We start from the raw sequence: 14,212 nt of genomic DNA, 5'->3' as shown, positions 1-14,212 counted from the left end.
TGCCGTCAAGCGGGATCTCCGATCGTAATCAGTCCTTCACTGACCAATCAGCATTCATTAGCAGAATGCTAGCATGTTATGGGCAACAACGACTCAACCTGTAAGAAATCAAAAGGACATAAGTACTCGTTCATTTAACTTTCAACCTATAATCCACGTTGAACTTGCAAAAACTTCAATCAAATCTGAGATTTCTCAATGACAATCAGGCGAAAGAGACAAATTTAGCCGTCTAGCTCCATAGAGTCCCATTCATTTTGCACTCGACCGCGATCACCCCGAGTGGAACACTGGTGGAACTGCAACCAAATTCGGTACAATGGGGCTGAATAGGGAGTGAAAAGGCTTTCCGTAGATGGGCTTTGTCCATACTTAAACAAATACTTCAACATTTTGGGAAAGATACGTATTTGCTTTTCAGGCTACATGTAGCGGTGTTCCCTTTGTTTACAGGCTTTATGCTAAGTCAAGCTAACTGGCTAAGTATTGATATTCTCATCTACAGTAAATCTAATAAAGAAAGTAAATAAATTGAATGTTTAACTTTTCTTCAAATTATAGCACCTGACTTGCTGTTAAATTTATCTCCTGTACATGAAAAATAAATGTTCATAGGATTTCAGTTGTGACTCCTCACTGCATTTTAGCTCTGATAGAGTTAAAAGATGTGGTTCAAAATCACTTGTGCTGCAAAAAACGTCTCAGCTTTCCAGCGTAACCTGTTTCATTTTAATGTACATTTTGCTACACTCCTCCACATGGTAAAATCTTTCCTTTTCAATGCAGCAGAGTTGAAATTGTAAAGAGCGAGAAACAGTAAGGAAGGAGTAAGCAACCTGTGGCCTGTGTCATGCTGTCTCACCTCAGCGGATGGTAATGAAAAATATGCCCTGCATCGTAATCACCAGTGACCCTCATGCTAAGGCTTGATTGCCTCCTCTCTGGCCCCCTGGATGTCCTCTGAGCAAGGTCCTGACCGGCCACTAGTCCGGACCTGATGAGAATATTCATGACCATGTATGGTTGAAAGCTAGGAGGCTTACATTGATTTGTCTAAAATAACCCAAGGTGCCAGGTGTGGAAGCCCGTAGGAAGTGAAGATATCTGATGAATGAATGGAACACGTGTGTGTGTGTGTGTGTGTGTGTGTGTGTGTGTGTGTGTGTGTGTGTGTGTGTGTGTGTGTGTATAAAGTTATTTCAACCAAGATTACTCTCAAAGCATCATGATACTGGTGATATAACGAGACCATGCTGCTGAAGTGATCTGTGTAAACAGAGCCATATGGTTCTGCACAGCTCCTCTCTCTGTCAGCCTGTCAATGCCCGTGTGAATCCACCCTTTTAATAAGCTTGTGTTTTTCCATTGTTGTGAATGGTGGTAAAATGGCAAGCTGGTATGGTCACACCACCTGTGTGATGGTAGGTTAATTGTTTGGAGGAAAATACTCAAAGCTCATTTTATTCATTTTGTTTGCTTGTGTATCTGTTTATTGGTTGATTCTAGTATAATTATGGTATTAATGTGTGCTGATGGGAGGAAATTAACGCTGAAATGTGCGTGTGTGTGTGTGTGTGTGTGTGTGTGTGTGTGTGTGTGTGTGCATGCATGTGTGTGCATGTGTGTGTGTGTGCGTGTGTGTGTGTGTGTGTGTGTGTGTGTGTGTGTGTGTGTGTGTGTAGGTGTGTGTGTACGTACGTCCAACCATGAATATGTTTCAATACATCACTGTGTATTTATTGTTAAAGCACCCATTAATATTTCATGGTGAATATGAGTCAATTATATCGTATTTTAAAGATGCTGGTTATTTATCTCTCTTCTGATAGTGAGCCACATTGTACACAAGTTAAACACAACATCATTGTTATGAATTCCCACGACCCTTAGTGCATTTGTTGTGCTGTGATGAATACAAATGCACTGTGGCTGGTACCCACAGAGATGCTTTAAACCATAGTACTAAACTAAGCAAGACTAAACAATATGTGAATTTGCAAGTCTCTCTGAGCTCAGAATATGTTATTCTGAAGTTCCCTCCTGTACTGCAGCTTTCTCACTCTGGAGGCAATTAACCCCCCCCCCCCACCTTATGTGTTGATTAGTGTAAAAACTATAAACACCTGATCCATATCACACTAGTCTCTAAAGCTGCACTAATCAATATGTTATATTAACAATGGATTAAATCAATGTGTGTTATATGATGGTGGTTATTCGTAGTTACAAACCCATAGAGAATTAAGGGCACTACACGCTGATGGTGTCTTGTGATTCTTGATCCACATCAACTTCTCAACATCACCATTTACAGCACGGATTTGCTCCCCTGATCAGCACATCACAGCTAATGTATCTACAGTCTCGAAACACTACATAGATTTGTTAACAGTCAATATATAATTTATTTATGTCAAAGGCAGAATAATTTACTCACACTATCTGTAACAAGCAAAAGCATTGCTAATATTTTCACACATTAACTGTTGTATATCTAGTATAAATACAATTTGTACCTTAACTGTCTGGTACAGCCATGATAACTCATGGTTATCAGCACATCACGTTGATTTTTCAAGGATAAATTAAATTGAAATAGATTGAAAGAAGGAAGAGACAGACAAAGAGAGACTGCAATGAAAAATCGTGTCTTTCTGTTCAGTGTTACTGAGATGTGTTGCTTTCACACGTTTACAGTTGTGTCTTCCAGTGGATTAACAAAATGTCTTTAAATTTACCAGTAATCCCAGAGGACACCTGCCTTTCCTATCAAGTGTATTAAAAAAAACAGCCAGGATACGATCTTGAGGAGCTGACTGTCAAACTAAAAGTTTAAATTTTCATTATAATTTGTCTTTTCCTCCATATATTCATGCAGATTTTGTTTTCAGATGTATTAAAAACGGGTTTGGTGTCACTACGGGGTACAGGCATACAGAACACCATGCTTCACTCACTCAATTGTCTAGATGCCTGAAATGCAAATGAGCGTATTTGATCTAGTGGTTGTTGTTCAGAAGACATTGTGGAGCCGAGGAGATTGGCTACTGAGGTTGATAATTTAAAAAGGGAGACTCTTCCCTCTGCTTCCCACATTTACAAGCAACAGAACAAATTTCTCCTTGCAAGAAATTATCTGAGCTGGCAGACAGACAGATGAGTAATGTGTGGTACTTAAAAGGGAAAGAAACTATGCGGCTTTAGTTGTATGTGTGTCAGAACAAGATGGTGGCTTTCTGCAAGCCTCCATTACAGGGCTTTACTAATCCAAACATGCAAATCTGTGTCGAAAAGGTGCCCTTTGTGCATAATTCTAACACCATTTCTATGGGATTAGGATGGGGCAAGAAGAAAAGGACTGGTTGCCAATACAGTATCAGTAACATACTGCAAGCACATAGCTAAACATACTGTAGTACAGAAGACTTTATCTTTTAAGTGTGTGTGGTGTTGATACAAGATTAAACACAGAGATGATAAAACACAGTCCATGATTTTCTGAACATTATTCTAACATATACGTTCTAATTAGAAAAAAAAAAAACACTTGGAGCAAATTGTAAAATTGTATTTCACAATGATTTGAATTATTAGCATAGTAAGTCCCACATCTACTGGCACAGAAAATGACGTTTAATAAGTTCAAGAATTCTGCAAGGAATTCTGCATTGATTTTCTACTTGAACTGTGTCAGTGTGGCTGATTATTTTTTAACAGCAGTGCGTCTGATTGCAGGGAACAACATGAAGCTGCCCGCTCTCTTCAATACTTAAGCCCTGTTTAACAAACATGCAGTGACCTTGATTTAACCATTGAGTTCAACAGGCATCAGTCATGACTGAAGTGAAAGTCTGTAAAGTAAGGCAAGCAATGGGGAGTTTAATTACATTTCATACATAAAATCAAGTCAAGTGATTTACATAATGCATTACAAACACAAGAACTACCCAACTTACCTTTTTTGCCTTTGCTTTGACATTTCTGATTATGTGAGATAGCCCTTAAAACTCACAACACCAAATATAAGTAGCACCACATGCTCTAGAACTCAGTTTTATGGCATCTTAGATCCCTCTCATGCAACCCCATCTCCTAAAAATTACATCAATATGAAACTAGTGAGTGGAGTGACAGATGGATTTACAAAGTGCTTCAACACTGAAAGCCTGGGTTAATGTCCTGTCTGGTACCTCAAGTCAGTTTCCAAATTTAACCATGAACACAATCTTAACCAAACTTCAACTAAATTCAGTTGCCTAAACATAACCATAAATGCCACCTGTGGTGAAACCAGTTGGTCATACAGCAGCACTTGAGATTTTAGAACTAAGAACTTCTGTAGAATACTGGCACGCAGCCTCACAGAGTGTCACGATTCACTTTTGATTTTGATATTAGTCCTATTCTCATCAGCACCTGGGAAAGTATCTAATAAGCAATCCTACTTTGTTGATTTTCATAAATACTTTAATAATACTTTAGTTGCCATAAGAGCATACTATAAGCCAGGTTAGTTAGAAAAATGGTCAGTATGAATGCATCTGCAAAAATGTTTTGTCTCTGTGTTCAAAATGAATTTTTTGTCTATATATTGATGGGACAAAGGCATTACACTTTCCACAATGCATTTAGACCTGCATAGCTTCACAAAAAGCTTCATATTGTGATTTGAATGTGCTACAAGAAGTTCCATATTCATTGTCATTGACAAATGTATTTAATAACACCAACATTTTCATAGAGCGATGCAAGCCATCAAACAGCACCCTGCCCTTTTTTGTGCGCGATCTGTATGTGATTTAGTATGATTTGTTAAAACAATAATTTATGTGCGACCATTTGGTGCATGCCATTACCCTACTCTCTTTCCCTACATTTCCTTTTTCTGCACTATCAATGTCAAATAAAGGAATAAAATGCCATAGAAATAATACTTATGTGTGTGTGTGCGTGTGTGTGTGCGTGCGTGTGTGTGTGTGTGTGTGTTGGAGAGCCAATGCCACCACGGTATGAGCAGACACTTTGCAATATGTTCGGGAGAATACCTTGCAGAGAGCGCAGCAGATAACAGTTCATTATTGCATGATTATCATATGCTTGTGAGACTGTGGGTTCAAACCTGGTTCAGATCCAGCTGGTGATTCATGTCCCATCTAATTCCATCTTCTCTCACTCCACCGTGTGCTGTACACTGCCGAGTAATCAGAGGTGTCTTCAATTACAGAGACACTGAATCTTTGAAGCTTCTAAATTGTTTAGGATGAATGATGATGAAAAATATCTTTTCCCAGCACTGGTCATTTTTGGACCACATTCGACTGATGGACTCCTGCCAGTTTGAAGCAGGTTATGTCAGATAGAGTAAGTCCTTTCTTTTAGAAAAAGGAAAGGAAAACAAGAGCCCATCTGTGCTTTTGTCTTACAAATCTAACTTTGTACAGGTGTGTGTGTGTGTGTGTGTGTGTGTGTGTGTGTGTGTGTGTGTGTGTGTGTGTGTGTGTGTGTGCGTGTGTGTGTTCCTGACTTAGGGTACATTCGGGGACACGTTTTAGATTAAAGAGCAGTTAATTTGGGATGGCTTGTCCAATTAGGAAAAAAAGCTAGTAGTGGTTATGGTTAGGGTAATCTCTAGAAACTAATATCTGCATATCGTCGTGGTAAGGCGGGCATCCCATGTATTTACTAACTGCCAGTGATTCACAGATAAAAGTCTACGGAGATGTGCAGTCACTAAAAGATTAATAGCGTGTCAGTGTCATATGATTCAAATTTTTCTGCATTATAAATGTAAGGATGAGTTTAAAAATACACAAGACTGTGAATTATTCAGCCACTCCCCTCACACAGTGTGAGAGGCTTTTTGACTTGATGCTGCACAGCCACAGTGTGTAATGTGGCAAATACCCGAGTAGACCATCAGTGACGTTAGCTATTAGAGGTGAAATGTTTGATGTGAAACTGCATTTGCGTTCAAGAACTACAAAACCTTCAGCGCAGTTTAATTCAACAGAAAGGGCGCAATTAGTTTATTAGTTTATTAAGAGCAGTGGAATAATTAGGGGGAGAGAATATACCACCCATGGAGTGTGTAAATAAGGCAATTCATTTGCCTCCATGCAGCTAAACTTCCTCTTGTGTGCTATTCTGTAAAAAGTACTCCTCAAAATGGTCTTACAATTTTTTAATAAAATAAAATGATCCTGTATACTATCTAGAAATGAATTAATATAATTTTAGTTTAATCTTTTTGGCTAAGATCCACTTCATGTTAACCAAGAACCCCACTCTAAAGACAAAATAAAATCTTACAGAATGTCTTCTCTGTTCATCTGAATCATACATATATGCATGACTCAAAAATATCTCATCTTGATTTATTATAGAATGCAGCCTAAATTCACATTGGCAAATTGCAATCAGTGGGGAGCATGCCAAGCTGGGCTTTAGGTGGCTTGTGCTGAATGCACAGAGTCGTGCGCGTATACTGCCACCAAGTGAAATTGTGCAAAACTACACGCCCAGATGAGTCATTCTTGCAGCCTGACTGCCTTCTCGGCCCTGCTGCAGAGGGACCCGGGTTGGGTAATAAGTTAGTCTCTTTTAACATTCACAACTGACGGAAGGCAATCTCAAGGTCTGTGAAGATGAGGTTGAAAGGATTGTGTAGATGGTGAGCATAGAGTGAAAAGACAGGAGGGGGGGGGGGGTGATAGAAGGAGGGAAGCAGGGATTTGGGGTGCTCTGAAGCAAAAAACAAGACTGCGTTAGCCAACGGAGCTGAGCCACAGACAGCAAGCACTAACCATACAGAGCAAAAACCAAAGTGTTTGTCAATGGGAACAGAGGGGAGTGGGGTTGTATGCAGGTCATTATTTTGAACTTGGAAAAATACACGCCTGCAACAATTCTGCATCCACGCACAGAAAAATGTAACAAAAAAGTTTATTTTCAGTGGCTCACAAAATTACTGGTTTCAGAAAGTTTATAATTAGACAGGAGCCAGTGTACTTTTTTTAAAACCTGGCCCTGAACATGGTCCTCAAGGGCAGCGGGCTGTAAAAGTTTTCAACATCTTTTATTTCCTCTATAAGCTTGATGAGTAACATATGTTTGAAAGAGGCCATTGATAGCATGGCAGTTTATGTTTTTGGACTATTTAAAGTACAATTTCACCTAGACAGCACACACTACATGTTTGTCGTTTTAGCATTACGTCCATTTATGGCAACTTAGGAAATGTGAATGGATTCAGACCACATTTGTGTAGTGCGATATCAGTCAACTGTGATTCAGTTATATCAGGAAGTCCACATCTACATTTCAAATTAAGCCAATGTCAAAAGCAGTATGTCAGTCATATGATTCATACAGACTAAAATAATGAAATAACATCCACTACGGAAAGATTTTCCCTGAAAGGAGGCAATGAAAATCTAGCAAGAGAGGAGAAAGAAAAAGGAAGTGTGGAAAGTGTTACCTTGAACATAGTCCTAAAAGGAAATGTCACAGGTGTTTATCAATTCGCTGAACTCCTCTCTTCCATAACCTGCAGCGAAATTGCCATAAGACCTCTAAATGACTGTAGACTGTAGTCAATTTCCAGACCCAGAGCTCCATGAAGTCAAATAATACCGCAGTCCAGTCCACCATGAAACGTATTAAGGCAGGCACTCTATTCATCTGAGGATAAATAGCTCTCCTTGCACTTTTAAGTTAATCTCCTTTCTTATGTGTCTTTTGTTGATAAATGTTTTTGCGCCCTCCAATTAATATTGCAAGAATGAATATCCTTGTTAGGTACTTTCTTTTCCAAAGAGCCTTCCTTTTCACTCTGTGTTCAATCACAACCTGATATGTAATATTCCATTATATAATTACTGTGTGACAGGTTAAGTCAAGGGAAGCCTGAAAACATTGCAGAAAACGTCTATTATTAAAAATTATTAAATTAAAAATTGTATTATTTTATTATTAAAAAACTGCCATTATGGGATGATAAATAAGATTGAATAATTGTCATTAATTAGGCTCTTACATGTACATTTATGTTCTGTGATTCATTTTACATCTTCCCTAAATATTGTCATCAATTTTAATGAAATATAGAGTGAAAATAACCACACATTACATACACTAAATAGCTTAAATAGGCCATACATTTAAATTCTCCAGCTGTCCAACATATCACTCTCCTCCCCAGTGTCATTCTCATGAAATTACATCATTAAAACATTTTTAAGTAAGAAGCCACGGGGCATTGAGCTACTTGTTTCATCTTCATCTGTCTCCCTCTTTCAGATGTCATCTACATCATAAACTTTGTCAGTCTGTACAAACACACACCGTGAAAGCCGAGGAAACACATCGTGAAGGAGCGGTGACATTGACAAAGTGAGAGTGCGGCCATAGTGCAATGTAACAGCACGCTGCCACTTATGAAAACACCTGCTCCACACTGTCAGCAACTTAACCTTCTATCACCTAAATCCCCACTGGAGGATTATATGTGACAGATATAGGACATGGGGGGGGGGTGTCAGCGGGCGGGGGTGACAGGGTGAGGTGGAGGTGGGTTGACGGAAGTGACTTCATAAGTAAAAGTTTGTTGGAGAGGGATGGAAATAGAAAAACAGCTGAAACAGAAGGAGAGAAGAGAGAGGCATGTGTGAGGAGGGTGTTGAACCGATAGACCTCATTTGTACAATATAACAACACTTAGGAGCCATTTATTTGTTCATCCATCCATCCATCCATTTTCTGCTGCTTTTCCAGGCCCGGGTCGCTGTGGTAACCGGCTAAGCCAGGTAGAAGTCGCTCTCCCCAGCAACATTTTCCATCAATTTTCCAGTTTTTTGGGAAACATGCTCAGGGAACCATGAATGCCTAAAATATTTCTGTGCCAATCCTTCAGGAAGATGTTTGTTGTTAATTGAAATTTTTGAACCGCTAGTGCGTTATATGAAAGTCAAGGGTTTACCAAAATTATTAGAATTAGAATTTGACATATAATTTGGCCAGGCTGATTCTTCAGCCGATATCAGCTTGTTGCTGATCTATCGTATATACACCGGCCACTTTTTTGGTACACCTTGCATGTAGCGGGTTGGACCCCCTTTTGCCTTCAGAACTGCCTTAATTCTTTGTGGCATAGATTTAACAAGGTGCTGGAAACATTACTCAGAGATATAATCAATATTGACATGATAGCATCATGTAGTTGCTGCAGATTTGTCGGCAGCACATCAATGATGAGAATCTCCCATTCCACCACATCCCCAAGGTGCTCTATTGGATTAAGATGTGGTGACTGTGGAGGCCATTTGAGAACAGTGGACTCATTGTCATGTTCAAGAAAGCAGTTTGAGATGATTGGAGCTTTGTGACTTGGTGCATTATCCTGTTGGAAGTAGCCATTAGAGGATGGGTACACTGTGGTCATAAAGGGATGGACATGGTCAGCAACAATACTCAGGTAGGCTGTGACTTTTAAACAATGCTCAATTGGTACTAAGGGACCCAAAGTGTGCCAAGAAAATATCCCCCACACCATTACACCATCACCACTAGCCTACACCGTTGACACAAGGCAGGATGGATCCATGCTTTCATGTTGTTTATGCCAAATTCTGACCCTACCATCTGAATGTCGCAGCGGAAATTGAGACTCATCAGACCAGGCAACGTTTTTCCAATCTTCTATTGTCCAATTTTGGAGAGCCTGTGCCAATTTTAGCCTAATTTTCCTGTTCTTAGCTAAGAGAAGTGGCACCAGGTGTGCTTTTCTCCTGCTGTAGCCCACCTGCTTCAAGATTCCTCCTGTTGTGTGTTTAAATATGTTTGAGGCAATTCAGAAACCGTGTTTTATATGTTGCTGCCAGATAGCACTGACAAGTTAATTTTCCTTTAAAATGAACGACTTAGTAAACATTGTGTAAGGGATGATAAATGTAAGGGATTCTTAACAAATATGCCTGTTTATCTTTCATGTTTAGACAAAAAAAATAAAAGAAATACTATTGGCTGTTACTGGTTTTTAAGCTCTCAAGTATGATTATTGGTCTCAAATCAGTTGGGCACAATATGATTCATTCTCTGGAGACTTTTAATATTTGTATTAAAATAAATAATAAAAAATAAAATAATAATTTAATAGAAATCCATCCAACAGTTGTCAAGATATATCACTCAAAACTTTTGGTGGTACAAGAGGAAAGGTCAGGAGAGCATGAACATGAACACACTTTAATGGCAGTCCATACTTTATTGTCAAGATATTTCAGTCTGGATCAAAGTGGTGGATGGTCGACTCACCGACAAAACCTTTTGCTTAAAATGAGTTACTTCAAATGAAAACATTTATCATAATTTGTGATGCCGATTTGGGGACAAAAACAATCAAGAAGAGTAGTTCACCTCGACAATAAGGAGTTAATTCCTTGTCAGTACTGTTTTGGCTTTTGTACAGTATATATAAAGGATGATAAATGTGCTTTTTCACAGTTGAAAGGCAGCTAATGGACCGGGCAGACTTGTTAGACAAAAGGCACTTTAACAAGGACACGAACGACACAAAAGACATAGTAGTGTTCCTGAATTTACTCATCCTTCATAATATGACAGATCTAACATTTAGACTGTGAGAGGTGCGGTATATACTGTTACATTATTTGCTTAAAATAAAAAATTGTGAGGCAGATTTTCAGTTACAGTACTCCGTCAAGAACGTCTTTGTGATGGCAAACCATGACCGCTGATGTTGTTGTATATTGATGTATCAGTGAAGCAATAAATACACAGATAACAGGAGGTTTGGCAAAAGCTGTAGAATATTAGGTTTTCTTTCTTTTGTCTCATGTCATTTTGGTTGGATTTGTGTCAGTTTTATTGATGCTTTAATTGTAAATATCTAGTCAATAAGATATTTGGATGTCTGTTTTGTTATATTAAAGGCTTGGTGTTTATGCTCCTCCAGCATGAAAACTTCATTGTCTTTTTAGCTAACCCTTTAATTTATCATTTGGACTTCAAAATGGGCTACTTAGCCACTTGCTGTCAGGAAAAGAGCTGTATTTACTAACAAGTTAATAACATCAACAACAATATATCAACAACATATATATATATATAATTATTTCTCAAATGAGTTGGAATGTAGACTTAATTAATTCAATGCATTCAGGAGTTGGCAGCTACAGCAATAATTGGACTGGTATGACAAGTAGCTTCTGGTGGCTAATGTTAGCAAACTTAAGATAGATATTGCTAAATCACTGACATTACTGAGTCAGTTTGCCATCTTAATGACTACTGTTACACCACATTTTACATTTACCATTGTCCCTTTTTTGGTATTTGTGGGAACAGTGTCTGCTGTACAGCAAAAGTTACATAGGCTTGCTATAAAGTTATAATACTTAAGATTTCAGTCCGAGTTGTTTTGGTGACACCCATGTTTACTGGTGGTAACAGCAAGTTTGGTTTAATACTACAGCATACAGTACTTGTGTGGCTGCTCATTAACAAATATATTCCCCCGGACTATTTCACAATAAAAGCCACCCTGTGTTTCATCAGTTAAATGCATTTAATGTGAACTACCAACAGTACAACACTCTGATGTGGCATAATATGTTAGGAAAGAGAGTGAACAGTAAACAGTGAGGCTGATATGAGTGAGATAAAAATTCAAATTAGTAACACTGGATTACATGCATGCATAGTTTCCTGAGGCAACTGGCAATTTCAATCATGCGTGGGAATGGCACTTTCGGCCACTAATACTGACAACTATGATAAAGAGAGGTAATTACAGAACATAAATACATTGAATGAATGAAATAGAATAAAAGAACGGGTTGATTTCAATGAAATCTCAATAATTGTAACTTTAAAAATTATGACAAGAGACTTGATGGAGAGTAAAGTATAAACATGTATTACCCACTAGAAAGGACAAACACCATCAAAAGGATATTTTTCACAACCTGGCAACTATTTTGTTGCCCGTATTAAGATCTTATAACTGATGATTAGTTTAATATTCATTAAACATGTATTAAGACATTAGTTAAGGCATTATTGTTTTAGAGAATGGTACCTTTATATCAATAATCTGCAGAATCAGGTGCTAGCTCGATTTTGCTTGACACTGTCTTCCCTCAGCTCTTTTTAAGTACTTATGGGTTTAACCACTCAGCTCTCTCAGTATAAATTATGACTGTTTAATCCCATCAACAACAGGGATTGCTGTCAACGTATCATTGAATTTGACAAATGAGAGAGGGAGTACAAGCGGGATTCAGTTCAGGCAGGGTAAAATGTTGATTCATGACTTCTGAAAACCCCACCGGCTAACTTCCTTAAAGCCTACAAGACTTTTCCAACCAGATTAATCTCTGTACTTTAAACCAACTTCTCCTCAAGCATAGCAACACTAGGAGTCTCACTTGAAGGTACAGTAGTTTCTCTCCTGCATCAGTTAGGACATGTTTCGTGCCGATATTATGGTGAGTCTGGCTGAGTTTTGGGCAGCCTTCATTAGTTTTTCTCCTGTCTGGCCACTTTTTTTTCAATTGGATGATTGAGTTCTTACCAGTTGAGTTTTACTGCACTGAGCAGATAACATAAGCCACTGTCTAATTTATTTTACTTCTTGACACTGTCCACAGATGATTTATTACCTCCTGTCACAGGCTCCTGATTGGGCCATTCCTGATGTTAAATGAGGCAACAGTTATATGAGGAAACCATCCTAGAGGTCACCCCTATGCCTACTTTACCAGTTGAGGTCTCAGAGGGTTTGATTCTGAGAACATTTAACATTTCTGGTGTGTGTGTGTGTGTGTGTGTGTTTGTGTGTGTGTGTGTGTGTGTGTGTGTGTGTGTGTGTGTGTGTGTGTGTGTGTGTATGTGTGTGTGTGTGTGTGTGTGTGTGTGTGTGTGTGTGTATGTGTGTGTGGGTGTGTATGTGTTGCAAAAAGAGACAAATGCCACTACTTCATACCTTGACCTCAATCCTGACATATATAATATACTAGTGCAGTGCCCGTTGAAAATGCCTGTTTGGAACGGGCCGATTGCTTGGCCTGTGGTATTGCTGCTTGTAGAATTCATCAAAACCAAATTGTACCCCAAAATTACTTACAGAAGGACCCCAACCACGTCATATGCAACTCCCTTGTATACCTTACTACTAACTTACTGATTTACCTGACAGAGAACATTGCAGATTCAGAATGTAATCACAAAATATCACAATGAAAATGTGGAGTAATGTGGCCGGGTTGACTCAGTGGGTAGAGCAGGCGCACATATAATTAGAGGTTAATGCCTGGTCCAGGGTTCGAATCCGACCTGTGACGATTTCCTGCATGTCTTCCCCCTTTCTCCCCTTTCTCACCTAGCTGTCCTGTTGAATAAAGGTGGAAAAGCCCCAAAAATAATCTTTAAAAAAAGAAAATATGGAGTAATCAGACATTAGCCTCATGGACTCATGGCAGTGCGCTACCCACCTGGCCCGCTATGAGAGCTAAACAGTACCTATCTGCGTTAATCAACCACCAGAACCAGACTGTGTCTGTGTGTATGTGTGAGCAGAGAGAGAGAGAGAGAGAGAGAGAGAGAGAGACACACAGACGGTTTTGTCTCATGTCGTATGATCGTTAACAAATTTAACATTTCAGCAGAGGTGTTAATTTCCATACAGGTTTAGTGGCTTGACAGTTGACGGTGAAGTAGGGGATTTGATTTGCAGGGGTATTTTGGCGAGTTAGCAATAGACTTAATTAACCCAGGTTGAGTCTGATGAAAAGTGCTGTGTCTACCTGGTTCAGGTCTGAGATTTTCTCGCATTGCACAGCGCTGTGGAGGAATAATCTGAAGCGCCTTTTTTTCACCAACCTTATTCCACACAACAGTTGTGATGAGGTGTATTTCACATTTTAGCTGCCAAAGCTCTGCCGCTTTCTTCGACCCTCTCTGTCTCTGGTCCTGCGCTCTGCTCAGTCATTGTGCAGTGCGAGTGGCCAGCAGCTAGGGCAAAAGCCAATGTGTGCTTCTTTTACCAATATATATTTAAAGATTTCTTTTGCATTTCTAATCCAAACAACGTCAAACTGGCACTGCACGTACTCGTGCCCGTAGCAAGACACTTGTCAAGTTTGAAATCCATCGGACTAACGGTTCGAGAGATATGCGCATAACACACAGACAG

General features: G+C 39.1%; 1 pseudogene; it reads left to right on the top strand.

The window, feature by feature from the left end:
* Positions 1 to 14,212, top strand: part of LOC116057041 — a 395,907-nt pseudogene that overhangs the window by 252,454 nt on the left and 129,241 nt on the right.

The sequence above is a fragment of the Sander lucioperca genome, chromosome 5 (genome assembly GCF_008315115.2).
Source record: "Sander lucioperca isolate FBNREF2018 chromosome 5, SLUC_FBN_1.2, whole genome shotgun sequence".
In the NCBI taxonomy this organism is placed as follows: Eukaryota; Metazoa; Chordata; class Actinopteri; order Perciformes; family Percidae; genus Sander; species Sander lucioperca.
This window is presented reverse-complemented; position numbering and strand designations above follow the sequence as displayed.